Source organism: Patagioenas fasciata, chromosome 6, assembly GCF_037038585.1.
Source record: "Patagioenas fasciata isolate bPatFas1 chromosome 6, bPatFas1.hap1, whole genome shotgun sequence".
NCBI lineage: Eukaryota > Metazoa > Chordata > Aves > Columbiformes > Columbidae > Patagioenas > Patagioenas fasciata.
The window spans coordinates 6,698,512-6,726,354 of NC_092525.1; the positions used below are offsets into that span (position 1 = coordinate 6,698,512).

General features: G+C 51.0%; 1 long non-coding RNA gene across 1 annotated transcript; it reads right to left on the reverse strand.

Moving 5' to 3' along the window:
* Nucleotides 1–674: 674 nt before the first annotated feature.
* On the reverse strand, nt 675–4,030 carry LOC139828194 (uncharacterized). The gene is made up of 3 exons (XR_011739560.1): nt 3,930–4,030; nt 2,487–2,912; nt 675–1,939 (listed from the first exon to the last, which is right to left on the reverse strand). It is a non-coding gene; the product is annotated as an uncharacterized lncRNA (long non-coding RNA).
* Nucleotides 4,031–27,843: the final 23,813 nt, after the last annotated feature.

Consider the following 27,843-nt stretch of genomic DNA (forward strand, 5'->3'; position numbering starts at 1 on the left):
CCTCCCGGCGGCCCGTTCGAGCTCTCTAGTGCCCTATTTGCGTAGCCACGCCTCTGATTTGCATTTCTCCGCCCCATCCTCGCCCCGCCTGTCGTTCCCACGCGCCCCGCCCCTCCTCTTATCTCTCGCAATCTGATTTGCAGGCTTCGAATCTCAATTTGCATTCTCCCCGCCTACTCACCTCCCTGCCCAAGCCCCGAGGAGATTTGCATATCCGGCACGACGCTCTGCTCTGTTCTGTTTCTATTCGACCCCATCTATTTCTATTATTTCTACTTCTATTAATTCTCGTTCTATTTCTTTTCCTGTTTTCTGTTTCTTTCCCTGCGAAGTACAAACCACACCTGATCTCACAGATGTCCAGTGTAACCTGCAGCTGCTTTTGGTAAATATGAGCAGAACTTTACAGCACACGGTTTTCCCAGCAACATGAAGCAGAGAGCGTATTCAAAAAAAAAAAAAAAAAAAAAAAACACACAAACACAAAGACGACACACAGCCTTGTAAGTCGGGTGATTAATTCTATTCAGTACGCTTTTACTTAAGTTAGATTACAAGAAAACTAAATTGGGCTCGCCCAGTGCCCTGTGAGTAGTCAAAACCATCACCACACAGTCAGTCATTCAGCAGAGAGCTCGCAGCAGCTCCCCGGCTGCCGCAGTTATGGAACGAAGCGTCTGGCTCGCACACAGAGCCCCCCAGCCCCTGCTCCCACCGCTGACCAGGTGCGGGTGCCGTTCCGCTCCCTGGGGGCAGCTCAGGCCTTTCCCTCAAGTGCACCCGCCAGAGACATTTCCGGGTAAGGATGAGTTTTTTAATCCTTTCTATAAACAGAATTTCTTTGCATTTTAAAAACCTTGTACATCACTGACATTGACTCCTATGTCTCTTTTTACACATACGTATGTATTTAGGGAATATATTTGATTCATATATATCATCTATTTCCACTGTAATATATATCTACTTAGGCATCTACACACTTGCGTATGCATTTACATGTATATATCTGCTTAAACTTATACAGAATATCTGTTTATGCTTATATATATCACCACTTATTATCTAGAATATCCATTTATACTTACGCACCTGTTTAGCCTTCTCTTTGGACACAAATATCTTTCTAGACTTGCAGATGTTGGCATATTGTTACAATCATATTATTACATTTATGTATATTTAGACAGAGCTATCGATTCACACTTGGCGTGTGGCACGATGAGCAGTGACACGTGGCCAGCTGCACGGCTCAAGCACGAGGGACACCCCGACCTGCCAGGGAAAAGCGCCACTGAGAGCCAGACAGAAACAAAGTACGTCAGAGCACGCTGTCAAATATTGGGGAAACACTCATAGCATCCAGTTGCCTCTCTTTTTCAGTTTTTAGAACAAATACCCATCTGCTTAAGTACACCTAATAAATTATATGCTGCACCTACTCAACAATTACTCTTAACTATGGAAGTCAACATGTAAATTAGACCATTTTATTTGCTTTAAGTTTCATTGATAGGAAAATCAGTGAGATAGAAGACATGGGTTTACTTTAAAAAATAAATAAATATCCCCATTCCTGCAGTGCAGCATAAGGCTACGAAAAAGGAGCGTCAGACTCACGAACACTTTTGGCTGCACTGCAGCACACAGGGGAACACGTTTCTGTGACCGTGACAGCTCGACTGTCGCAACCGGGAACCCAAAGCCCAGCGGTGCCACCAACCTTTGCCAGGCCTGCTGTGCTGGGCTCTGCGGAAGGAAATGGACTTTGGTTGGTTGTTTCAAAGAAAATGAACAGTCCTGTTGTTGATGAGGCCACTGCCCACTACATCACCTGGGAAGATCCACTCGGAGGGCAGGTTCATAAAATGCAGCTTCTTGGAATGAGGAATGCTGCCGTTTTGGAAGATTTCTTACCAACTGAAGTCAGAACTACACACTGTAGGTTAAGAGAAAAAAGTCACTATTGAAACAATAACTCATCCAAACCACACATGGATTCACCGCCACCAGTTACGAGGCTGAAAGTGCTTCTTGGGATCACCTGGCAAACACGCAGAACAAAACCGATTTGCCCAGGTGCCTGTATCTCTGTCAGCTTTTTGAGTACTATTCTAAGATATTTTAAAAACCTATTGAGTGAAAAAGAACAAAGCATTTGTCATTGAATCAGGTTGTTTCTTCTGGACATCTGAACTCTTACAAACACCTCCTTTCCTCTTTTAGTACAAAATCATTTCCATAGTATCATTCAATAGTAAGCCCACAGAAACAGAAGATTACGCTTTCAGGAAGAGAAAATAACCAGAGGGAGGTGAGCTCTGCACAGGTGTACCGTGCTCCAGAACAGACCTTATTTTTAGTACTCCTGGTAAAATATTTCGTATTAAAAATATAGAAGGAGAGTCGGTGCATTCTTAATGTTAACTTTAAAGTCCACTCTACAAGTACCTCAGGAAAAGTGCAGACACGCGTCCTAGCCGTACCTTGTACGGGCAGACCGCTCTGGATTCCTTCTGTCTGTCTGGTACTTCTGTAGCAGAAGACGGGGCAACCGCGGTGAAACGGTGGCAGCAGACATCCAGCTGAAAGAGGAAAAGCCCTTCAGAACAAAGCTGGAGAGGAACCTGACACTTCCTTTTTTCTTGTGAAGGCTACAGTTGAGTGGAGAAAAAAGTATTTTGCACCATCTTCAGTACAGCTGTTGATACGGCCACTGGAGCGTTTGCGTTTTTTGGATAACCAGGCCATTTTTGACTCATTGGCAGTCTGAGTTCCCTAGAACACATTTTCCCAGATACACACAGAACACAGACACAGATATCACCCAAGTATAGCCAAGATTTCCTTCCTCGCCCTGGATGCTGTCATTGAAGAGCCCAGCAGCCCATCCGTCCTCGTGAACCGCCCCACTGGAAAAAAACAAAAATTATCTTTTCCAGGCTGTTTCTTCAAAGGGTAAAGATATTTTAAATTGCAGTTATCTTTTCCAACAAAGTGATTTTGTGATTCCTTTGAAAAGGAGGGTAAGCTTGCCAGAGAAAGATAGCGACAGGGAGCAAGACAAGGTGACACAGAGAGAGGGGCAAAAGGGCCAGGGAGCAGGGCAAAGGGAAGAAGAGGCCAAAATGAGAGACAAGGAGCAGGAGACAGAGACGGTGGGAAAAATCCTAGAATGGGCAGTGGGAGAGACAGACAAAGGAGAAGTGGGCGCCGGGCTGCGGGACAGAGACAGGAAGGAGGAAACGCAGTGACAGGGAGCAGGGCAGAGCGACAGAGAAACAAAAACAAAGAGGGAAGAGGACAGAGAAACCAGGAGTAAGACAAGGAGAAGGGCAGAGAAACAGGAACCGGGCTGGGTAGGGAGCAGGACCAAGAGATGGGGCGAGGATGGAGATGGAGGAAGAAACCTGGGATGGCCAACAGGACAGGGAAGAATATAACTGTGGGTAGGGAGCAGGACACAGGGATACAGCGAGAAACAATGGGACAGGGAGCAGCATTAAAGGTCAGAAAGAATAAGAGATGAACAGGAAGGAGGAATGGAACGCCGAGATGCTGAACAAAAAACGCCAGCAACAGTGAGCGAGACAAACGAATAGAGAGAGAAGGGCAAGGCAGGAAGAAGAGAGATAGGAAGGTGGGAGATAAGAGCTGCACGTACAGGTACTGAGAAGAAAAGAACAGCAGGGAACAGGCCAGAGAAACTGTGGGGAAAAAAAGAGACTATGCAGATCAAGACAAAGATATGGAAAAGGGAAAAACAGCTATAGAAGATGGAGCAGGACACAAAAATAGAGAGAAAAGGAGAGGTATAGGGAAGCAAAATTTTAAAATAATAATAATAAACCAAAACCACCACCAAGGAGGGGCAGGGAGGCACTAGGACGTGCAAGTGGGGGACGAGGCCCCGAGGGCCAGGGACTCACAGCGGCTCTCGCTTTCGGTGGCTGCCAGGAGGCTTCTAACAGCTCAGACGCTCCCGTCTCCTTCTCTCCTCCCTTCCTCTCCGGTAACTCGGGGCGCTCGGCCGTCCTCAGCCTAGGAGAACACGGTGGGGTGTCAGGGCTCCTACGAGACGAGGCTTCGGGGACATGGAGCCTCGCTGGCTCGCTCGCCAGGCAGCCGTCCCGCTCCAGGATACGCGCACGGACCCTGCCGCGCACGTTGGCCCCCGGCCCGCCGCACGCCGCGCAGAGGGAGCCTTCGCCACCCGGAGAGAGGGGCTCGCTCTCTCGCCCGCCGCAGGAAGCGGACGTAGGGCCGACGGCCCCGCATTTCTTCCTCTTAACCTCTCCCCAACCTCTCTGCCTCCAGCAGCAGCAGCCCCCGTCCACGCACGGGACGTGCTCCCCTGTCCCTTCTCCCGCCACGCTGCCAGACGAGCCTCGCCAGCCCGAGGCGGGCGCAGCCAACGGCATCCCCCGGGCTGGGAGCGAACGGCCACATCCTCAGCGCGGCCTCTGGGAGAGGGAGAGAAGAAGCAGCGGCCGTTAGCACCGTAGCTCATCCCTGCCCCAGCCTGCTCCTTCCGCAGGGGCCACCGGAGAGGTGCCGAGGGCCGGCTTGCTGCCTTCACGACGGGGCTAGGGAGCGGCCCAGGAACACGGGACGGGCTCGCAGGAGCTGCCGGAGCTGGGGGCGGCTGCACGGGGCGAGCGGGGCCGCGGGAGGAGGCTCGGGGGGAGCTCTGGCGAGCTGGGGACGCACCCGGCATCTGCCCCCGGCCGGCTGTTGCCTCCTGCTCCTCTGCCGCACGCTGGGGACGGAGGACGGCGCCGCGTCTCCCACCCGGGCGCTGCTCCCCAGGTTCCATTCCCCGCCTGGGCTGGGGGGTCTGCTGAGCATCGGGCGTTCACAGCTCCCCCTCAGAAACACAGAAATTCCAAATTAGAGTTCAGCCTCTGAAAAAAATAGAGCAGGAGAAAGCAGAGGAATTAGTCAGAAGAAGGGACAGGAGAGCAGCTGAGCTAACGGAGGATTCGAGGGAAACGGGCCACCTCAAAACACAAGGCATCCTCAAAAAACCAGAGCAACTGCAGCAACGCCAGACAGCATTAAGACAAACTGACACCGTTTAGGACACGCTCAGCATAAAAGCAAACACATCCAGCGGTGCAGGAAAGCATCTCGCCCCTTCCCCACAGCACCCCCACAGGACACAGCCCTGTGAGGCCACGGGATGGGCTCGTACTGAAACGGAGAAATAAGCTTGACAGCAGAGTCAATTACACCGTTAAGCAGGCAATGTTCCTTTCATCTGCACTGGGGAGCTCTGGGGGTCGTCCTCTGTAAGTGCGCCCACGACTGGATACTCTTGCATTGCTTATAGTCACACAGCTGCTACACATTAATTACAATTGTTTTAAATTTTAAACATACAATATATCTAGCCTAAGAAATAATTGATGAAGTTAGTTATAAATGTTTAGTTTCTCACTCACAACACATCTATTAGTTAAATATAAACTAAGCTCTCAGCTTCTAAACAATGTGTTATTAAATCTTCTGTCTCCCTCTTGTCGTGCAGAAGGATCTAAAAGGTGAAAAACATCCCCTCATCGTGCAGGCGGTCAGAAAGCATTTACCTCACGTGAACCGGTTAATGAAGGGTACATCTTCTATAACTTCATCGCAGTATACATTAACTTGGTAGCTTCTCTTGAATTCCCCCCTTTTCAATATACTTGCAAACTCTTTGGCAGTATAAATCTACGAAATATTATCATCTCGTGTTGTGGTACAGCACAATTATTTGTTACCCACTAGCGGTACCAAACAGAACACTGTAGCGTAATGTAAGTAAAAACGACTAGCATCAAAATCAGAGTCCTAAGATCAATGCTGACAGAACTGCGAAGACGCAGCTCCTGCCGGTTCTGACGTTGGTTTCTGGCACTTCTGACCGCTTCGGGTCAAACGGCGCCTCTTCCCCCGGCCGTGCGCTGCAGTACCCGAGTTTCGCCACAGGGCGGCAGCACTGAGACCGCCGCGGCAGCCCCGGGCGAGCGGTCGTGCCGCGTTTCGCGGGAACCTCGCAAAATAAACCCCAGAACGCTTAGAGATAATGGGCTAGCAGACTTGATTTAATCTTTATTTACCATTGTAAAAATAAAGCTTTCCCCCTTTAATTTTTGTCATGTATTGTAATTCATAGAGATATTGGAGCCCGTCCTACCTGAACTGTAGAAAAGACAGCAGCCATGTCTATTTTTAAATAAAGTCTAAATCAATTTGGGAAACAGGTAAAGGGGTGTAGCAAATGAGGCACAGACGATCCTGTTTTATCTCAGAAGGCTTTGGCGTATTTACAGCTTTAGGCACAGCGTGTCCAATCCCGTATAAAATGCACTGTCCATACCAATTCAGCCTGTCCCCCGATATAAGGACATCAGGATGCCACCCTGCATTCACCAAGGGACAATCCTGATCTAATGTTCTCTGTGTATTCTACACCAATATCTGTTCGTCAACAAACCTTTTACTGGTTTCAATTTCTTTCCCTGATTGTCCTTTTTCAAATACAATGCGTATGTAACATTTTGTATTGTGTAATATGCATTATATAATAGACAATATATGATTTAAAACATATATCTTACTATATATTACATGTAGTGCATTGCTATACTACACATCTCAAGGTATACCCACCCAGACCTGTGCAGCATATTAATATTCTTTACAGTGGCCACCATTAATTACAATATTCAATCAGATTCCCCCTGGTAGCTTTCCCCAGGGAGTCAAACGATCCTTTTCCAATGTCACAAAATACAGCCGGGGGGGACTTCTTTCGAATCCCTCCTGTCCCTTGTCCACTACCTATTTCACAATCACAATAACAAACAATTGGTTAACCGTAAGTATTGGACTATAAAATCACCCAAGACACAAGTAACAACAAATCACTAAAGACACAAACAATTATACAATTGCTAAGGCACAAACAGCAAAATCACTAAAGGTACCTTTATCAAATTACTGTTCCCTTGTTTTTCTCTTTTATTTATTGTTTTCTCATTTTCCTCTTTAGTTTTTTATTTCTTTTTAATTTACCCAATTTACCAAAATGCGCAGACCCAATGCGCTGGTGTCGCCCACGTCTCGCGCAGGCAGCCTGCAAACAAACCAGACTATGAAAGTGCCTTATCTCATTGATGGGGTTTTACCCACGTCTCGAGCTGGCCCGAGGATCCGTGATCCCTTCCGGGAATTCCCCGGTGCCGGCACAAGGTCCCAGAGATCCTGGGGTCCACGGGAGGTCAGGCAGATTATCCCATCCTCGTCGCCAGAAAACGATACCGAAAAGTCGGCAAACAGACTCTCTAACACTGTTTTGAAAGTGTTAAAAAGCAGGCACTTTTATTACGGCGCGCTGGGCACTCGGGGGATCGCTCCTCTAATCCAGCGTGCGTTCCGCTTTCCTCTGGTTTTACATATCCTGGAACTCCTGAAACAGCAAAACACGCCAACCACTGTTTACAGACGTCCCGTGCTCTTTCACCAGTGCGTGCAGCCGCAACGAGAAATCTGGAATGAGCGTCTACAGAAACACTTACGTATTTACCCACTTCAGAACAACGCGTTACATCAGCTGGCCGTACTTGTCAGTAATCCCTCCTGGATTAACACCCTCTTTGGATGGCACGGGTGCCGACTGTTGGCAATCAGGGCAGGACATAAGAACGCTCCTGGCCTGATCCGTTGTAATTTGAAATTGTCGTTTTAACGACTTTGCATTCTGGTGAAAGAGTTTACGTGATAATTTAGCTTGCTCCAAGGCTTTAGGCACAGTAAGCGGCACAGCTCGTGCATCGGCCCTCCTATTGCCTTCCGCAAGAGGTCCTGGAAGGGCAGCGCGAGAGCGGATGTGCGCTGCATAAAAACCATGACGTCTATGATTTATTAGGAACCATAGCATTCTCAATTCAGCCATCAAAAGAGGATTATCCTCTTCCTTCAGAAAAGAAGCTTCCAGGCGGTTAAGTATGCCAGCTGCATAATATGAGTCAGTTACAACATTCAAAGGCTCATTACAGAACACTCAAAAGCGATCCTAACAGCTGTCAGCTCAAGAACTTGTTTGACCCTTGGTCTCCTTTTTCTACCTTGTGTTTGGAACACTGGGTATCTGAGTTTAGCCACATAATTACAACTTTACGTGAGCGACCAAAGGCATCAGTAAATACAGTCTTGTCACTTACTGGTCGTTGCTGACAGCAGCATTTGCCCTACAACGGTAAATTACCAATTTCAGCCCACAGTTTATGTTGGGGGTAATAAACTGATATGTTCCCTGCATATGTTGCCAATGCAATCTGGAAATTCACATCTTCAGTTAATTACCATTGCAAATTCTCCTTTGTTGTAGGAATAAATATACATTCAAAGTCTGTCCCATACATAGCACATAAACATTCTCTGCCTTTAATTATTGGGTTTGCATACATTTCTTTTATTATCCAAACTGTTTTCATTGGTGTGTGAGCTAGAAAAACCCATTCCAACTCTTAAAGAATCACTTAATGACTTGTCCCATTGAAACGGTACTGCAAACGGTTGGACGGTATTGGCTATGAGTGCCAGCCAAACTGGCAGCTGCAAATTGCGTCCCCATCCCTATTTTTGTTCAACAGCATCGAATACTTTCTATATGGCCTGCTGAGCTTTGTCATCCAATACCTGAGTAGACAATAAATTCAGGTCTCCTTTCAAAAGTGTAAAAAGTAGACACAGTTCCTCTGTGGCAATGCCCAAAATAGGTCGGAGCCAATTTATGGCTCCTAGCAATTTTGTAAGTCATTTAAGGTCATGATATTATGGAATTTAAGAGGTACTGGCTAAGGAATGATTTCTTGTTCTGTTATTTGCCACCCCAAATATTTCCATGGAGCAGTTTTCTGAATTTTTTCTTGTGCAATTTGTAATCTAGCCTTTTGTATAGCGTTACATAGGACTTGCATTACTTGTTGTAGTTCCTGCTCTTATAACATGACAAGCAAGATATCATCCATATAACGACAGATACAAGCTGAGGGGTACAGCTTCCTCACAGGTTGTACAGCTGCTGCAACTACTGTCTTGCAAATGGTTGGACTATTTCTCATCCCTTGTGGTGATACCACCCAATGCTATCTCTTCATAGGCTCCTCTTGATTAAGTGAAGGAACAAAATGCAAATCTGGGGGCATCCTCAGGATGTAGCAAGGTGGCACAGGTGTCCATGCCATAATTTTGATTTCACCTTGATAATCAGAGTCAATTACTCCAGGTAAAACAAACAAATCCAGTTTGGTAGTAGATGATCAACCTATTAACAAAGCATGCACACTAGGCACTAAAGGCCCCCACACTCCTCTGGGAATAAGCAATACCACAGCAGTAATTAATTATCATCACTGACGGGCTGGCAGCCAAGTCCAGCCCTGCACTTCCAGCTGTTCCAGGGAAGAGATCTCGGGTCATGAGTTTAGACTTGAATTTATTTGATGGGGGTGGGGGAAGTCCTGTCCCCCACCTCCTGGGAAGGGTTAATTGGCTCCCCCTTTACATTAATCCTTGAATGATGTTCACTCACACAGTGCTTGCCCTTTCCCCATTTTGGACGATCTCTAGGAGGTACAGCCTTCGAAGTCTGGCGTGCATACTTTGTGTAATCTTTCTTTACACGACCCAGTGTCCCACAACAAAACCAATTCGATTTCAGTTCTGTTCCCAATACTTGTAACTGTGCTGCTAAAGCAGCAGCTAGAGAGCTGGTATAATGTTCAGTTGACTTATGTTTTGACACACTCTCATATCTGCTATAGTACACCTTTCCCTATTCCCCAAATCCTGCAACACACGCTGACAATCAGCATTAGCATTCTCAAAAGCCAATTATTTTAGTAACAACTCATGCGCTGTGTCATTATCAATTTGTCTCTCCAAAGCAGTTTGCAAGCGGTCTAAAAACAGCGCATAAGGTTCCTGTGATCCTTGCAAGATTTTTGAAAAGGACGTATTGGCATCTCTCCCAACCTCCAGTAACTTCCGAACCACTTTCATTGCTAGTTTTGCTATTACACCACATATATATCTCTCTGGGTTACGCAACTTGATTATCTGGCAAAGCGTGGGCACATTCCCCAGCTAAAGGACTGCAATCAATCCATCTCATCTGATATGCATTATCAACGGTCTCTATAGTACAGTTCTCCCAAAAATCAGATAACTACTAGTCAATATACTGTATGGTTAAGATCATTTTCAACAAAGAACGCCAGTCATGTGGAGTAAGTTCGTAAGAGGAGCTTAATGCTTCAAAAATGTATAACAAATGATAAAGTAACCCCATTTTCTTTAGCTAATGTTGGTAATTCCTTTACAACATCATACGGTAGCTGCTGAAAGCCTGGAGATTGCTGTTCACAACAGATCACTGGCCATGCCGTAACCACTTTCGAGTCTCCTGTTTTCAAAGCCTCTTCTCTACATTTATCCCACATGGTTTAATTAGTGTGCACTTTCGGTTGCAAAGTAAGATCCGGGGGGAATAAATCAGGCTCTTACTCTGGGTCCATCGGGCCAGGATCAAGGGGCTTGTCAGGCGACTCCCACAAACCATCATTTGCCAAAAGTGTTCACTGTAGGGTACATGCAGGGGCTTTGTTATCAGCCAATCCTTTATCCACTACTACATCTGTGGTCAGTGCATTTTTGCCTAATCTATCTACAGGATCCCCCTCCTTCCCTGGCAAGGGAGGAGCAGAAGGTTCACAATTAGTTGCAACCCGCGCAACTACTTCCTTCTGAGTCGCTATTAAAGCAGACATAATTTTTGCCCAAGTAGATAAATATTCACAAGCAGCTTTATCTCCAGTTGCTGCCTGTTCATATAATTCTCGTTCAACTTTCTGCCATGCCTCCAACTAAAATGTACCAGTTGTAGGAAAGTCCAGCACATGATCAGCAAGCCTTTCTTATAAAGTCATTAATCGGACTACTGGTACATTGTGATTTTGCTTTCTTAATAAAAGTTGAAGGACATCTAGGGTTTGTTTGGTTCAAGGGATAACTTCCCTCCTATGGTTCCAAATTGCTCATCTTTTCTTGCTGATGGGCGCACGCTGTGGTTTCTGTTTCCTGGCTCTGTTTCCCTGTCCTTGTTCAATTGGGCTTTGCCACCAGAACGGCTGCTGCCTTTACAGCCGCACTCAAAGTCCCTGTTCGGGTGCCATTTGTAGTGAATGTGGCACCAACTCTCTTTTAAGGTGAGACAAGAGACATTTGTTACAAACTCAGGTTTGCATTTATACTCGCTATGATGCTTGCTCAAGCATTTGCTGATTTGGTAAGTTCGTCATAACATAAGTGATATATTGTTACTGCCATAAAAGCATCGTTGTCTATACCACAAGCTACCCCCGTCATCCCCATTGATGTATCATTCCTGTACCAATCCCTCTGTCCTCGATGTATCACGTAGCATACAGTACTTGCTTCTTGTGTTATTCCACTAATGATTGTTCTCACGCTGTCAACTCTCACAGTTTCTCATAGGCCCAATGTCAGAATACTGCCACAATCACCTTTCTCCTTCCTTGAGCTCTCCTGACCTGCGGTTCCACCACCGTTGTCTTCTTTCTTGATCCCACTTGACTCACAGGTGCCCTCCAATCCTCTTTCTCGATCACTCTTCCTCACAGGTTCACCTCCTTCCTTGCTTTTCCTTTGCACGCTGCTCCACCTGAAGAGAAACACACAGAGGACTGAGCTACATCAGCCCCAGGGCACTACAGTCAGACGGGGGCTGAATCTGGGAGCTGACACCTCCCCACACCCCACAGCGTGCCCGCCTTGCCTTGGCCCCGGCCCCTCACACAGCCCTTCCCCTCAGCTCTGCCCCTCCGCTGCAGCACAGCTTCCGCACATGCCCTGCTCAGGCTGGACCCCAGTTTCATGGGTTAGAGATATCATAGCTCAGTACAAATCCCCACGGTCCTCACCTGCTGTTTGGTGCTTGCGGAGGGTCACACTCACTGTGCCCCAGGACACTGGCCCTGCCCAGCCCTGCGGGAGTGTCTGGAGCTGCCGGCTGGTTCTCCAGCTTTAGCGTCACCCGCAGAAGCCCGCTCTCCTCAGCTCTGCACACCCATCCAGTTGCGCCGCCCAGGCAAAGTCAGCTTCACCCTCTGCTCTACACCTCACCTGCAAACAACCAACTTTCAACTGACAACTGTCCAAAACCCACCGACAAACTCTCCAAATCTCAGCCTTTCGTTTGCAACTGCTGCCTCTAGTGCATCTCACAGACAAGCCTTCAAAATCCCCTCATCCTGCAATAACACTCCAGCACTGATCACCTGCGGGAACAACTACCACAATACCAGGCAAACACCAACCAGTTCTGGCACGGAAATATCACTTTCTCCTCAAGATTCCACCCTACACCAACTGCTGACAAACACACGCTGTCCTCACCAAAGCCAAACGCTGCAACAACCAGTGACAACTCAAATTTGCGTGGGCGGTGCAAAATTGCAGGGGTGAGCTAACGCAGAGCTGGGCTTGAAAGCTGCAGAGTGTGCACCCTGTGGTATAACGTGGCGAGCTACTGCCATTCTGCCTTCTCCCTGGGAGAAGCGCGTGAGCAGAGGCTGCTTCAAGGCACGATGGGAACGGTTTGGTTCTCCGGGTCTCTCAGGGCGAGAGCGATAAATGTGATCTGTGTCGTGGCGCAGGAACTTCCCGTACACTTGCTCCTCCATTCGGTCTCGGGTGCTGCAAGAGAGGGAGCGAGAGATTCAGGGCAAGATTGACAACCTCGGCGTCCCCGTCCCAGCCACGGGTCACCCAAACCTGCAGACATCCCGGGAGGCCCCCTAAGATTTACACTCCCCTATGCCCCACCCTTGAAGCCTGGACATCGCCGGAACCATAGAGCAAGTATTTCTTGAGGAGGCACCCAAAGGGTCCGTGTTCTCTTTCAGGCAGATGCTAGCGCAAGATTGCAAATCATCTCACAGCTACCAGGAAGGTAAAAAATAACGTCTTGAAATGGGAAAGGAACAGGTATTGTTTCTCTTCATCACCTCCCTCATTGCCACGTTATCAAGGTCTCCCGCAATGTTCCACAGGAAACTTGAAGCTTGGAATTCCTGGTATTCTGAACCTGGGCAAGAAAGGAAGAAAAGCATGAGACTGATCATAAAGAGGGTGGCTGCTCGTAACATGGAAAGAGCAGTAACAAGGTAAAAAGATATCACTTTTCCTTAGAGAGCTCTCAAAGCTGCCTGTTAAGGACAAGAAAAACAAACTTGTGACGGACCATTACTTAAAATCCAAGGCCCAGGAAGCGATCTAATGTACATTGAAACGCGGGCCACGAGACAGTGGAAGTGCCACGAGCTGAGACTGAAGGGACAGAGGATGAATTTCCAAAGAAGTTTAGGTTTCGATGTCAAAACGGAAAATTCTACGTCATTAAAATATAATGCAAAAGTCAGTGTAAAATCAAGTAAGGCAACGACTCCAAATGAACTCCCAGGCGCTTCAGTCACTCAGCAGATCAAAAATGCGGATCATTTCTCACCTGCCCACCTCCCAAACCCCAGCCTATGTCCCCTGCTTCCAGCTTACCTGAGCCCAGATTAAAGGAGGATTTCAGAGGCCATGCCAAGTTCTGCTGCTCCTCGTTCGGGTTGCCAGTCTTCCTCCTCGCTCTGGAATTGCAGGTCAACCGCCTTCCTGTTCTTCTTTGATTGACACTGAGCTGCCGCGTTACCCGCTGCCGTCTGAGCGGATCTCGGGGAGCCTCTGGAACCGCCAGAGCGCTCCCCCCACCAACATTCTCTTGCCTTGTTTTCGGGGTTCCTCTTCACCAGCTGAGGCGCCCTCCCACCCCCCGCCGCCCTCTTACCTTTTTCTAGAGGTCTCTTGAGCCACCAGCAAGCTCCCCCGCACCTTCCCTCAGCGATCTTGGCCCGCCAGAGGCCTGCCCCTCGTCAGCCTCCTCCCCTTTTCCTGGGTGCTGCTTGAACCACTGGTGGGCTCCCCTCCACCATCCTCTCGTCCTTTGTAGGGGAGTCTCGTGACTCACCAGAGCGCTCTCCGCCGTTGCCTTGCTGGGGTTATTGACACCGCTTGACTTGCCAGAGCGCTCCCCCTCGCAGTTCTCTTGTTGGATTTCTTGGGACCTTTTGAACCAGTGGAACAACGGGAATGCTCCCCCCCACTGTGACCTTGCCTTTCTTCAGTGCGATCTTGACGTGCTGGAGCACTTCCCCGCGCCGTCCTCTTGCCTTTTACTGGGGAGTCTCTTGAATATCCACAGCACTCCCCCCTGCCATCCTTTACCAGATTTTTTGACACTTCTTGACATCTCGGAGTGCTCTCACTCACCCTTGTCTTGCCTATTTTCAGGGCGCTCCTGTCCCGCTGGATGCTCCTCCCTGCTGTCCTATTGCCAGATTGAGAATTCTCGACCTGTCCCAGCGCTACCCCACCGTCCTTCTGCCTTCTACCTGGGAAGTCACTTGAAGAACTGGAGCACTCCCCCCTGCTGTCCTCTTGCCTTTCTTCACTGAGATTTTGGCCTGCCAGAGCACTCCTCCCTGTTGTCCTCTTACTGGATTTCTTGGGACCTCTTGACCCACTGGGTCTCTCCTCCTGCTGTCCTTTTGCCTTTCTTTAGTACAATCTCAGCCTGCTGGAGCGCTCCCCCTCGCCGTCCTCCTGCTGGATTTCTTGGAACCTCTTGACCCCTTAGGGCGTTCCCCCTGCCACCCTCTTGTGGTTTTTGGGGGAGTCTTGTGATCAACCAGGCCGTTTCCCCCCACCATCCTCTTCCCCTTTTCCTGGGTGCTTCTTGATCCACCAGAGTGCTCTCAAAGCTGCCTGTTACCATCCTCTAACCATTCTCTTGCCTTTTTTGGTGGAGTCTTGTGACTCACCGGAGCGTTCTCCACCATTGTCTTGCTGGATTTGTTGACATCGCTTGACCTGCCGGAGCGCTCCCCCTCACAGTTCTCTTCCTGGATATCTTGGGACATTTTGAACCACTGGGGGGCTCCCACCTGCCATCCTCTTACCGCATTTATTGAGACGTCCTGATCTGCCAGAGCGTTCCCCCTCGCCGTCCTTTTGCTGGATTTCTTGGGATGCCTTAAACAACTGTGGGGCTCCCACCCACCATCCTCTAACCGCATTTATCGACATTTCCTGATCTGCTGGAGCGCTCCCCCTTGCCGTCCTCTTGCTGGATTTCTTGGGATCTCTTGGACCACTGGGGGGGCTCCCACCCGCCATCCTCTTACCGCATTTATTGAGACTTCCTGATCTGCTGGATTGCTCTCCCCCTGGCCTTCCTCTTGCACTTTTTTGGGGGAGTCTTCTTCACACATCCGAGCGCTCTCCCTCACCCTTGTCTTGCCTCTAGTCACGGCGCTCTTCTCCCGCTGGAACGCTCCTCCCCGCCATCCTATTGCCAGACTGAGAATTCTTGACCTGCCGCAGTCCTGCCCCGCCATGCTCCTGCCTTCTGCCTGGGAAGTCACTTGAAGAACTGGAGCGCTCTCCCCCGCTGTCCTCTTGCCTTTCCTCAGTGGGATTTTGGCCTGCTAAAGAGCTCCTCCCTGTCGTCCTCTTGCTGGATTTCTTGGGACTTCTTGACCCATTAGGGCATTCCCCCTGCCACCCTCTTGTGGTTTTTGGGGGAGTCTTGTGACCAACCAGGCCGTTTCCCCCCACCATCCTCTTCCCCTTTTCCTGGGTGCTTCTTGATCCACCAGAGTGCTCCCCTGCACCATTCTTTTGCCTTTTTTGGGAGAGTCTTGTGACTCGCCGGAGAGTTCTCCACCATTGTCTTGCTGGATTTCTTGACATCGCTTGACCTGCCGGAGCGCTCCCCCTCGCAGTTCTCTTGCTGGATTTCTTGGGACGTCTTAAACAACTGAGGGGCTCACACCCACCATCCTCTAACTGCATTTATCGAGATTTCCTGATCTGCCGGAGCGCTCGCCCCTGCTGTCCTCTTGCTGGGTTTCTTGGGACCTCTTGACCCACACGAGCTCTCCTCCCCACCGTCTTCTTGCCGGACTTATTGAGACTTCTTGACCCGCCAGAGTGTTCCCCCTCATCATCCTCCTGCCTTTTTCTGGGGATTCTCTTCAACAACTGAAGAGCTCCCCCGCACTGTCCTCTTCCCTTTTTTCTGGGTGATTCGTGAATCACCGGTGAGCTTCTCCTTACCACCCTCTTGGGCTTTTTTCAGAGCAACCTTGACCCATCAGAGCACCCCCTCACCGTCCTCTTGCCAGATGTACTGAGGGTTCTTCATCTGCCACAGCGCTCCCCCACGCCGTCCTCTGGCTGGATTTCCTGGAACCTTGTGAACCACTGGGGGGCTCCCACCCACCATGCTTTTACCGCATTTATTGAGACGTCCTGATCTGCCAGAGCGCTCCCCCTCGCCGTCCTCTTGCTGGATTTCTTGGGATCTCTTGGACCACTGGGGGGGCTCCCACCAGCCATCCTCTTACCGCATTTATCGAGACTTCCTGATCTGCTGGAGCGCTCCCCCTCGCCGTCCTCTTGCTGGATTTCTTGGGTCCTCTTGACCCATTAGGGCGTTCCCCCTGCCACCCTCTTGTGTTTTCTGGGGGAGTCTTGTGACCAACCAGAGTGCTCCCCCCCACCATCTTCTTCCCCTTTTCCTGGGTGCTTCTTGATCCACCAGAGTGCTCCCCTGCACCATTCTCTTGCCTTTTTTTGGGGGAATCTTGTGACTCACCGGAGCGTTTCCCACCATTGTCTTGCTGGATTTCTTGACACCGCTTGACCTGTTGGAGCGCTCTCCCTCACAGTTCTCTTGCTGGATATCTTGGGACCTCTTGAACCACTGGGGAGCTCCCACCTGCCACCTTCTTACCGCATTTATTGAGACTTCCTGATCTGCTGGATTGCTCTCCCCACCGGCCTTCCTCTTGCACTTTTTGGGGGAGTCTTCTTGACACGTCCGAGTGCTCTCCCTCACCCTCGTCTTGCCTCTAGTCAGGGCGCTCTTCTCCCGCTGGAACGCTCCTCCCCGCCATCCTATTGCCAGACTGAGAATTCTTGACCTGCCGCAGTCCTGCCCCGCCATGCTCCTGCCTTCTGCCTGGGAAGTCACTTGAAGAACTGGAGCGCTCTCCCCCGCTGTCCTCTTGCCTTTCCTCAGTGGGATTTTGGCCTGCTAAAGAGCTCCTCCCTGTCGTCCTCTTGCTGGATTTCTCGGTACCTCTTGACCCACTGGGTCTCTCCTCCTGCCGTCCTTTTGCCTTTCCTTAGTACATTCTTGGTCTGCTGGAGTGCTCCCCCCCACCATCCTCTTGCTGGATTTCTCGGGACCCCTTGTCCCATATAGGACATTCCCCGCCACCACCATCCTGGTGTGTTTTTTAGGAGAGTCTTGTGATCGACCAGAGCGCTCCCCCCTTGACATCCTCTTCCCCTTTTTCTGGGTGACTTTTGAACCACTGGTGAACTCTCCCCCATCATCCTCTTGCCACATATATTGAGACTTGTTGATCCGCCAGAGCGCTTCCCCCACTGTCCTCTTGCCAGATTTACTGATACCTCTTGTCCTGTCAGAGCGCTCCCTCTCGCAGTCCTCTTTGTTCAGTTTGTAGGGTAGGAGGGGGGATCTCTGATTACAGAAAGGTCCCTTTGTTCTAGGAGACATTCCCTTGCTCCATGCTTCAGGTTGCCCATCTTCCCTCTCATTTTCAATATGCACGTCCATCACCTTCCTCCTCTTCTTTCTTGATCCCTCGACTCCCGGATGAACTCAAATCCTCTTTCTTGATCACTCTTTCTCGTAAGTTCACAACCTTACTTTCCTTTCTTGCTTTCGCCTTTGTGAGCTGCTCCACCCAAACCGAAATGCCCTGAAGACAGAAATAAATACACCCACCCCAAGCCCGTACAGTCACATAGGGGGTGAGTCCGGTCGCTGACGCATCCCCACATCCCACAGCAAGCCCACCTTGCCTTGGCCCCGGCCCCCCGCACAGGCCTTCCCACCAACCCAGCCCCTCCGTAGCAGCACAGTTTCCCAGCATGCACCCCACAAAGACTTTCTTTGCCAGTCACCCCTGGCACTTACAGCAACACACCACATCAGCATCAAGAGCCCTGGGAGTGGAGAGCTGGCCAGGCCCTCACCCCGGCAGGATCCTCTTCCCCCTCCTTTAGCTGATGGCAGACAGACAAGACACCTCCCAAGAGGTGTCCAGCCCTCTCTCTCAACCACTCATGAGTACAAAAGCCCAGCCTCTACTCACCCACCCCGCCTCCCAAAACCCCACCAGCAGCCCCTGGTCCCAGCTGAACAGCAGCCAGTGCTGAAGATCTGGCTCGTGTTGTCGGACACAACCTTCCCATGGATGTCTGGGCCCCTGAGCAGTTTCCAGGGGTGGGAGGGCGCAGTCCTGATTACAGGGAGGTCCCTGTCCCAAGGGGGACATTTTCTTCCTCCTCACTCCTGACTCGCAGCTCCATCACCTTCCTCCTCTTCTTTCTTGATCCCTCCTGACTCGCAGGTCTACCACCGTCATCTTCTTTCTTGATCCCTGTTGACTTGCAGATGCACTCCAATCCTCTTTCTTGATCGCTCTTCCTCGTAGGTTCACCACCTTCCTCTTCTTTCTTGCTTTCGCCTTTGCGAGCTGCTCCACCCGAACAGAGATGCACAGAAAACAAAAATATACCCACCCCAGGCCCGTACAGTCACACGAGGGGGCGAGTCCGGTCGCTGACGCATCCCCACACCCCACCACAAGGCCACCTTGCCTTGGCCCCGGCCCCCCGCACAGGCCTTCCCACCAACCCAGCCCCTCCGTAGCAGCACAGTTTCCCAGCATGCACCCCACAAAGACTTTCTTTGCCAGTCACCCCTGGCACTTACAGCAACACACCACACCAGCATCAAGAGCCCTGGGAGTGGAGAGCTGGCCAGGCCCTCACCCCGGCAGGATCCTCTTCCCCCTCCTTTACCTGCTGGCAGACAGACACCTCCCAAGGGATGACCACCCTGCTCCCTTAACTGCTCCCAAGTCCAAGAGCCCAGCCCCTGCTCACCACCCCCACCTCCCAAAACACAGCCAACAGCCCCTGCTCCCATTTTACCACTTTACCCCCGAGCACGGTTTCTAGGGGTGGGAGGGGGACGCACTAATCACAGATCGTTCCCTGTGCTTAAGGATACATTCTCCTTCTCGCTGGCTCAGCCTGCCCATCTTCCTCCTCACTCTTGACTCGTAGCTCCATCACCTTTCTCCTCTTTTGTCCCCTCCTGACTCACAGGTCCACCACTGTCATCTTCTTTCTTGACTCTGCTTGACTCACAGGTGCGCTCCAATCCTCTTCCGTGATCGCTCTTCTGTGTCAGTACACGGAAGACCGGGCACATGAGAAACTGCAAGAGTCAACAGCATGAGAACAAGCATTAGTGGAAAAATACAAGAACAAAGGACTGTATGCTATGTGATACATCAAGGACAGAGGAGTTGATACAGGATTGATGCATCAAGGACAGAGGGACAGCTTGTGATAGACAAAAAAGGTGTTTATGGCAGTGACTTTGGTGGGAACACAAAACACATCACTTATGTAATGACTAACTTAGCTAATCAACAAATGCTTGAGCAAGCATCATAGCGAGTATAAACGCAAGCCTGAATTTGTAATAAACATCTCTCATTGCACCTTAAAAGAGAGTCCGTACCGCATTCGCTACAAATGGCGCCCTGGAACAGGGACTTTCAGCGTGCCTATAAAGGCAGTAGCCGCTCTGGTAGCGAAGCCCAATCGAACCAGGAAACAGGACCGGGAACCAGGACAGTGCGCGCCCACCACCAACGAAAGGTGAGCGATTGGGAACCATGGGAGGGAAGTTATCCCTTAAGCAAAGACAAACCCTGGATGTCCTTCAACATGCGCTACAAACGCAAAATCAGGATGTATCAGGGGTCTGATTGGTGAGTTTATTAGAATGGATGGCTAATCATGTGCTAGACTTTCCTACAACTGGTACATTTCAGTTGGAGACATGGCACAAAGATGAATGAGAATTATATGAACAGGTAACGACTGGAGATAAAGCTGCTTGCAAATATTCATCTACTTGGGGAAAAATTATGACTACTAAGATACAGGATACAGGACTGATACATCAGGGACAGAGGGACAGCTTACTATAGAAAAAAATGCGTATATGGCAGTTACATCGCTCATGTAATGTCTAACTTAGCTAAAGAGCAAATGCTTGAGCAAGCATCATAGCGAGTATAAATGCAAACCTGAGTTTGTAATAAATGTCTCTCATGGCACCTTACCGTGAGTCCACGCCAGATTCGCTACACTCTTCCTCATAGGTTCACCACCTTCCTCTCCTTCCTTGCTTTTCCTTTGCACGCTGCTCCACCTGAAGAGAAACACACAGAGGACTGAGCTACACCAGCCCAAGGGCACTACAATCAGACAGGGGCTGAGTCCGGGGGCTGACACCTCCCCACACCCCACAACGAGCCCACCTTGCCTTGGCCCCGGCCCCTCGCACATGCCTTAGAGATATCATAGCTCAGTACAAATCCCCACAGTCCTCACCTGCTGTTTGGTGCTTGCGGAGGGTCACACTCCCTGTGCCCCAGGGCACTGGCCCTACACGGCCAAGCTCGGCAGCGGGACTGTCTGGAGCTGCCGCTGGCTGGTTCTCCAGCTTTAGGGTCACCCGCAGAAGCCCGCTCTCCTCAGCTCTGCACACCCATCCAGTTGCGCCGCCCAGGCAAAGTCAGCTTCACCCTCTGCTCTACACCTCACCTGCAAACAACCAACTCTTCAACTGACAACTGTCCAAAACCCACCGACAAACTCTCCACACCTCAGCCTTTCGTTTGCAACTGCTGCCTCTAGTGCATCTCACAGACAAGCCTTCAAAATCCCCTCATCCTGCAATAACACTCCAGCACTGATCACCTGCGGGAACAACTACCACAATACCATGCAAACACCAACCAGTTCTGGCACGGAAATATCACTTTCTCCTCAAGATTCCACCCTACACCAACTGCTGACAAACACACGCTGTCCTCACCAAAGCCAAACGCTGCAACAACCAGCGACAACTCAAATTTGCGTGGGCGGTGCAAAATTGCAGGGGTGAGCTAACGCAGAGCTGGGCTTGAAAGCTGCAGAGTGTGCACCCTGTGGTATAACGTGGCGAGCTACTGCCATTCTGCCTTCTCCCTGGGAGAAGCGCGTGAGCAGAGGCTGCTTCAAGGCACGATGGGAACGGTTTGGTTCTCCGGGTCTCTCAGGGCGAGAGCGATAAATGTGATCTGTGGCGTGGCGCAGGAACTTCCCGTACACTTGCTCCTCCATTCGGTCTCGGGTGCTGCAAGAGAGGGAGCGAGAGATTCAGGGCAAGATTGACAACCTCGGCGTCCCCGTCCCAGCCACGGGTCACCCAAACCTGCAGACATCCCGGGAGGCCCCCTAAGATTTACACTCCCCTATGCCCCACCCTTGAAGCCTGGACATCGCCAGAACCATAGAGCAAGTATTTCTTGAGGAGGCACCCAAAGGGTCCGTGTTCTCTTTCAGGCAGATGCTAGCGCAAGATTGCAAATCATCTCACAGCTACCAGGAAGGTAAAAAATAACGTCTTGAAATGGGAAAGGAACAGGTATTGTTTCTCTTCATCACCTCCCTCATTGCCACGTTATCAAGGTCTCCCGCAATGTTCCACAGGAAACTTGAAGCTTGGAATTCCTGGTATTCTGAACCTGGGCAAGAAAGGAAGAAAAGCATGAGACTGATCATAAAGAGGGTGGCTGCTCGTAACATGGAAAGAGCAGTAACAAGGTAAAAAGATATCACTTTTCCTTAGAGAGCTCTCAAAGCTGCCTGTTAAGGACAAGAAAAACAAACTTGTGACGGACCATTACTTAAAATCCAAGGCCCAGGAAGCGATCTAATGTACATTGAAACGCGGGCCACGAGACAGTGGAAGTGCCACGAGCTGAGACTGAAGGGACAGAGGATGAATTTCCAAAGAAGTTTAGGTTTCGATGTCAAAACGGAAAATTCTACGTCATTAAAATATAATGCAAAAGTCAGTGTAAAATCAAGTAAGGCAACGACTCCAAATGAACTCCCAGGCGCTTCAGTCACTCAGCAGATCAAAAATGCGGATCATTTCTCACCTGCCCACCTCCCAAACCCCAGCCTATGTCCCCTGCTTCCAGCTTACCTGAGCCCAGATTAAAGGAGGATTTCAGAGGCCATGCCAAGTTCTGCTGCTCCTCGTTCGGGTTGCCAGTCTTCCTCCTCGCTCTGGAATTGCAGGTCAACCGCCTTCCTGTTCTTCTTTGATTGACGCTGAGCTGCCGCGTTACCCGCTGCCGTCTGAGCGGATCTCGGGGAGCCTCTGGAACCGCCAGAGCGCTCCCCCCACCAACATTCTCTTGCCTTGTTTTCGGGGTTCCTCTTCACCAGCTGAGGCGCCCTCCCACCCCCCGCCGCCCTCTTACCTTTTTCTAGAGGTCTCTTGAGCCACCAGCAAGCTCCCCCGCACCTTCCCTCAGCGATCTTGGCCCGCCAGAGGCCTGCCCCTCGTCAGCCTCCTCCCCTTTTCCTGGGTGCTGCTTGAACCACTGGTGGGCTCCCCTCCACCATCCTCTCGTCCTTTGTAGGGGAGTCTCGTGACTCACCAGAGCGCTCTCCGCCGTTGCCTTGCTGGGGTTATTGACACCGCTTGACTTGCCAGAGCGCTCCCCCTCGCAGTTCTCTTGTTGGATTTCTTGGGACCTTTTGAACCATTGGAACAACGGGAATGCTCCCCCCCACTGTGACCTTGCCTTTCTTCAGTGCCATCTTGACGTGCTGGAGCACTTCCCCGCGCCGTCCTCTTGCCTTTTACTGGGGAGTCTCTTGAATATCCACAGCACTCCCCCCTGCCATCCTTTACCAGATTTTTTGACACTTCTTGACATCTCGGAGTGCTCTCACTCACCCTTGTCTTGCCTATTTTCAGGGCGCTCCTGTCCCGCTGGATGCTCCTCCCTGCTGTCCTATTGCCAGATTGAGAATTCTCGACCTGTCCCAGCGCTACCCCACCGTCCTTCTGCCTTCTACCTGGGAAGTCACTTGAAGAACTGGAGCACTCCCCCCTGCTGTCCTCTTGCCTTTCTTCACTGAGATTTTGGCCTGCCAGAGCACTCCTCCCTGTTGTCCTCTTACTGGATTTCTTGGGACCTCTTGACCCACTGGGTTTCTCCTCCTGCTGTCCTTTTGCCTTTCTTTAGTACAATCTCAGCCTGCTGGAGCGCTCCCCCTCGCCGTCCTCCTGCTGGATTTCTTGGAACCTCTTGACCCCTTAGGGCGTTCCCCCTGCCACCCTCTTGTGGTTTTTGGGGGAGTCTTGTGATCAACCAGGCCGTTTCCCCCCACCATCCTCTTCCCCTTTTCCTGGGTGCTTCTTGATCCACCAGAGTGCTCTCAATGCTGCCTGTTACCATCCTCTAACCATTCTCTTGCCTTTTTTGGTGGAGTCTTGTGACTCACCGGAGCGTTCTCCACCATTGTCTTGCTGGATTTGTTGACATCGCTTGACCTGCCGGAGCGCTCCCCCTCACAGTTCTCTTCCTGGATATCTTGGGACATTTTGAACCACTGCGGGGGCTCCCACCCGCCATCCTCTTACCGCATTTATTGAGACGTCCTGATCTGCCAGAGCGTTCCCCCTCGCCGTCCTTTTGCTGGATTTCTTGGGATGCCTTAAACAACTGTGGGGCTCCCACCCACCATCCTCTAACCGCATTTATCGAGATTTCCTGATCTGCTGGAGCGCTCCCCCTTGCCGTCCTCTTGCTGGATTTCTTGGGATCTCTTGGACCACTGGGGGGGCTCCCACCCGCCATCCTCTTACCGCATTTATTGAGACTTCCTGATCTGCTGGATTGCTCTCCCCCTGGCCTTCCTCTTGCACTTTTTTGGGGGAGTCTTCTTCACACATCCGAGCGCTCTCCCTCACCCTTGTCTTGCCTCTAGTCAGGGCGCTCTTCTCCCGCTGGAACGCTCCTCCCCGCCATCCTATTGCCAGACCGAGAATTCTTGACCTGCCGCAGTCCTGCCCCACCATGCTCCTGCCTTCTGCCTGGGAAGTCACTTGAAGAACTGGAGCGCTCTCCCCCGCTGTCCTCTTGCCTTTCCTCAGTGGGATTTTGGCCTGCTAAAGAGCTCCTCCCTGTTGTCCTCTTGCTGGATTTCTTGGGTCCTCTTGACCCATTAGGGCGTTCCCCCTGCCACCCTCTTGTGTTTTCTGGGGGAGTCTTGTGACCAACCAGAGTGCTCCCCCCCACCATCTTCTTCCCCTTTTCCTGGGTGCTTCTTGATCCACCAGAGTGCTCCCCTGCACCATTCTCTTGCCTTTTTTTGGGGGAATCTTGTGACTCACCGGAGCGTTTCCCACCATTGTCTTGCTGGATTTCTTGACACCGCTTGACCTGTTGGAGCGCTCTCCCTCACAGTTCTCTTGCTGGATATCTTGGGACCTCTTGAACCACTGGGGAGCTCCCACCTGCCACCTTCTTACCGCATTTATTGAGACTTCCTGATCTGCTGGATTGCTCTCCCCACCGGCCTTCCTCTTGCACTTTTTGGGGGAGTCTTCTTGACACGTCCGAGTGCTCTCCCTCACCCTCGTCTTGCCTCTAGTCAGGGCGCTCTTCTCCCGCTGGAACGCTCCTCCCCGCCATCCTATTGCCAGACTGAGAATTCTTGACCTGCCACAGTCCTGCCCCGCCATGCTCCTGCCTTCTGCCTGGGAAGTCACTTGAAGAACTGGAGCGCTCTCCCCAGCTGTCCTCTTGCCTTTCCTCAGTGGGATTTTGGCCTGCTAAAGAGCTCCTCCCTGTCGTCCTCTTGCTGGATTTCTCGGTACCTCTTGACCCACTGGGTCTCTCCTCCTGCCGTCCTTTTGCCTTTCCTTAGTACATTCTTGGTCTGCTGGAGTGCTCCCCCCCACCATCCTCTTGCTGGATTTCTCGGGACCCCTTGTCCCATATAGGACATTCCCCCCCACCACCATCCTGTTGTGTTTTTTAGGAGAGTCTTGTGATGGACCAGAGCGCTCCCCCCTTGACATCCTCTTCCCCTTTTTCTGGGTGACTTTTGAACCACTGGTGAACTCTCCCCCATCATCCTCTTGCCACATATATTGAGACTTGTTGATCCGCCAGAGCGCTTCCCCCACTGTCCTCTTGCCAGATTTACTGATACCTCTTGTCCTGTCAGAGCGCTCCCTCTCGCAGTCCTCTTTGTTCAGTTTGTAGGGTAGGAGGGGGGATCTCTGATTACAGAAAGGTCCCTTTGTTCTAGGAGACATTCCCTTGCTCCATGCTTCAGGTTGCCCATCTTCCCTCTCATTTTCAATATGCACGTCCATCACCTTCCTCCTCTTCTTTCTTGATCCCTCGACTCCCGGATGAACTCAAATCCTCTTTCTTGATCACTCTTTCTCGTAAGTTCACAACCTTACTTTCCTTTCTTGCTTTCGCCTTTGTGAGCTGCTCCACCCAAACCGAAATGCCCTGAAGACAGAAATACACCCACCCCAAGCCCGTACAGTCACATAGGGGGTGAGTCCGCTCGCTGACGCATCCCCACATCCCACAGCAAGCCCACCTTGCCTTGGCCCCGGCCCCCCGCACAGGCCTTCCCACCAACCCAGCCCCTCCGTAGCAGCACAGTTTCCCAGCATGCACCCCACAAAGACTTTCTTTGCCAGTCACCCCTGGCACTTACAGCAACACACCACATCAGCATCAAGAGCCCTGGGAGTGGAGAGCTGGCCAGGCCCTCACCCCGGCAGGATCCTCTTCCCCCTCCTTTAGCTGATGGCAGACAGACAAGACACCTCCCAAGAGGTGTCCAGCCCTCTCTCTCAACCACTCATGAGTACAAAAGCCCAGCCTCTACTCACCCACCCCGCCTCCCAAAACCCCACCAGCAGCCCCTGGTCCCAGCTGAACAGCAGCCAGTGCTGAAGATCTGGCTCGTGTTGTCGGACACAACCTTCCCATGGATGTCTGGGCCCCTGAGCAGTTTCCAGGGGTGGGAGGGCGCAGTCCTGATTACAGGGAGGTCCCTGTCCCAAGGGGGACATTTTCTTCCTCCTCACTCCTGACTCGCAGCTCCATCACCTTCCTCCTCTTCTTTCTTGATCCCTCCTGACTCGCAGGTCTACCACCGTCATCTTCTTTCTTGATCCCTGTTGACTTGCAGATGCACTCCAAACCTCTTTCTTGATCGCTCTTCCTCGTAGGTTCACCACCTTCCTCTTCTTTCTTGCTTTCGCCTTTGCGAGCTGCTCCACCCGAACAGAGATGCACAGAAAACAAAAATATACCCACCCCAGGCCCGTACAGTCACACGAGGGGGCGAGTCCGGTCGCTGACGCATCCCCACACCCCACCACAAGGCCACCTTGCCTTGGCCCCGGCCCCCCGCACAGGCCTTCCCACCAACCCAGCCCCTCCGTAGCAGCACAGTTTCCCAGCATGCACCCCACAAAGACTTTCTTTGCCAGTCACCCCTGGCACTTACAGCAACACACCACACCAGCATCAAGAGCCCTGGGAGTGGAGAGCTGGCCAGGCCCTCACCCCGGCAGGATCCTCTTCCCCCTCCTTTACCTGCTGGCAGACAGACACCTCCCAAGGGATGACCACCCTGCTCCCTTAACTGCTCCCAAGTCCAAGAGCCCAGCCCCTGCTCACCACCCCCACCTCCCAAAACACAGCCAACAGCCCCTGCTCCCATTTTACCACTTTACCCCCGAGCACGGTTTCTAGGGGTGGGAGGGGGACGCACTAATCACAGATCGTTCCCTGTGCTTAAGGATACATTCTCCTTCTCGCTGGCTCAGCCTGCCCATCTTCCTCCTCACTCTTGACTCGTAGCTCCATCACCTTTCTCCTCTTTTGTCCCCTCCTGACTCACAGGTCCACCACTGTCATCTTCTTTCTTGACTCTGCTTGACTCACAGGTGCGCTCCAATCCTCTTCCGTGATCGCTCTTCTGTGTCAGTACACGGAAGACCGGGCACATGAGAAACTGCAAGAGTCAACAGCATGAGAACAAGCATTAGTGGAAAAATACAAGAACAAAGGACTGTATGCTATGTGATACATCAAGGACAGAGGAGTTGATACAGGATTGATGCATCAAGGACAGAGGGACAGCTTGTGATAGACAAAAAAGGTGTTTATGGCAGTGACTTTGGTGGGAACACAAAACACATCACTTATGTAATGACTAACTTAGCTAATCAACAAATGCTTGAGCAAGCATCATAGCGAGTATAAACGCAAGCCTGAATTTGTAATAAACATCTCTCATTGCACCTTAAAAGAGAGTCCGTACCGCATTCGCTACAAATGGCGCCCTGGAACAGGGACTTTCAGCGTGCCTATAAAGGCAGTAGCCGCTCTGGTAGCGAAGCCCAATCGAACCAGGAAACAGGACCGGGAACCAGGACAGTGCGCGCCCACCACCAATGAAAGGTGAGCGATTGGGAACCATGGGAGGGAAGTTATCCCTTAAGCAAAGACAAACCCTGGATGTCCTTCAACATGCGCTACAAACGCAAAATCAGGATGTATCAGGGGTCTGATTGGTGAGTTTATTAGAATGGATGGCTAATCATGTGCTAGACTTTCCTACAACTGGTACATTTCAGTTGGAGACATGGCACAAAGATGAATGAGAATTATATGAACAGGTAACGACTGGAGATAAAGCTGCTTGCAAATATTCATC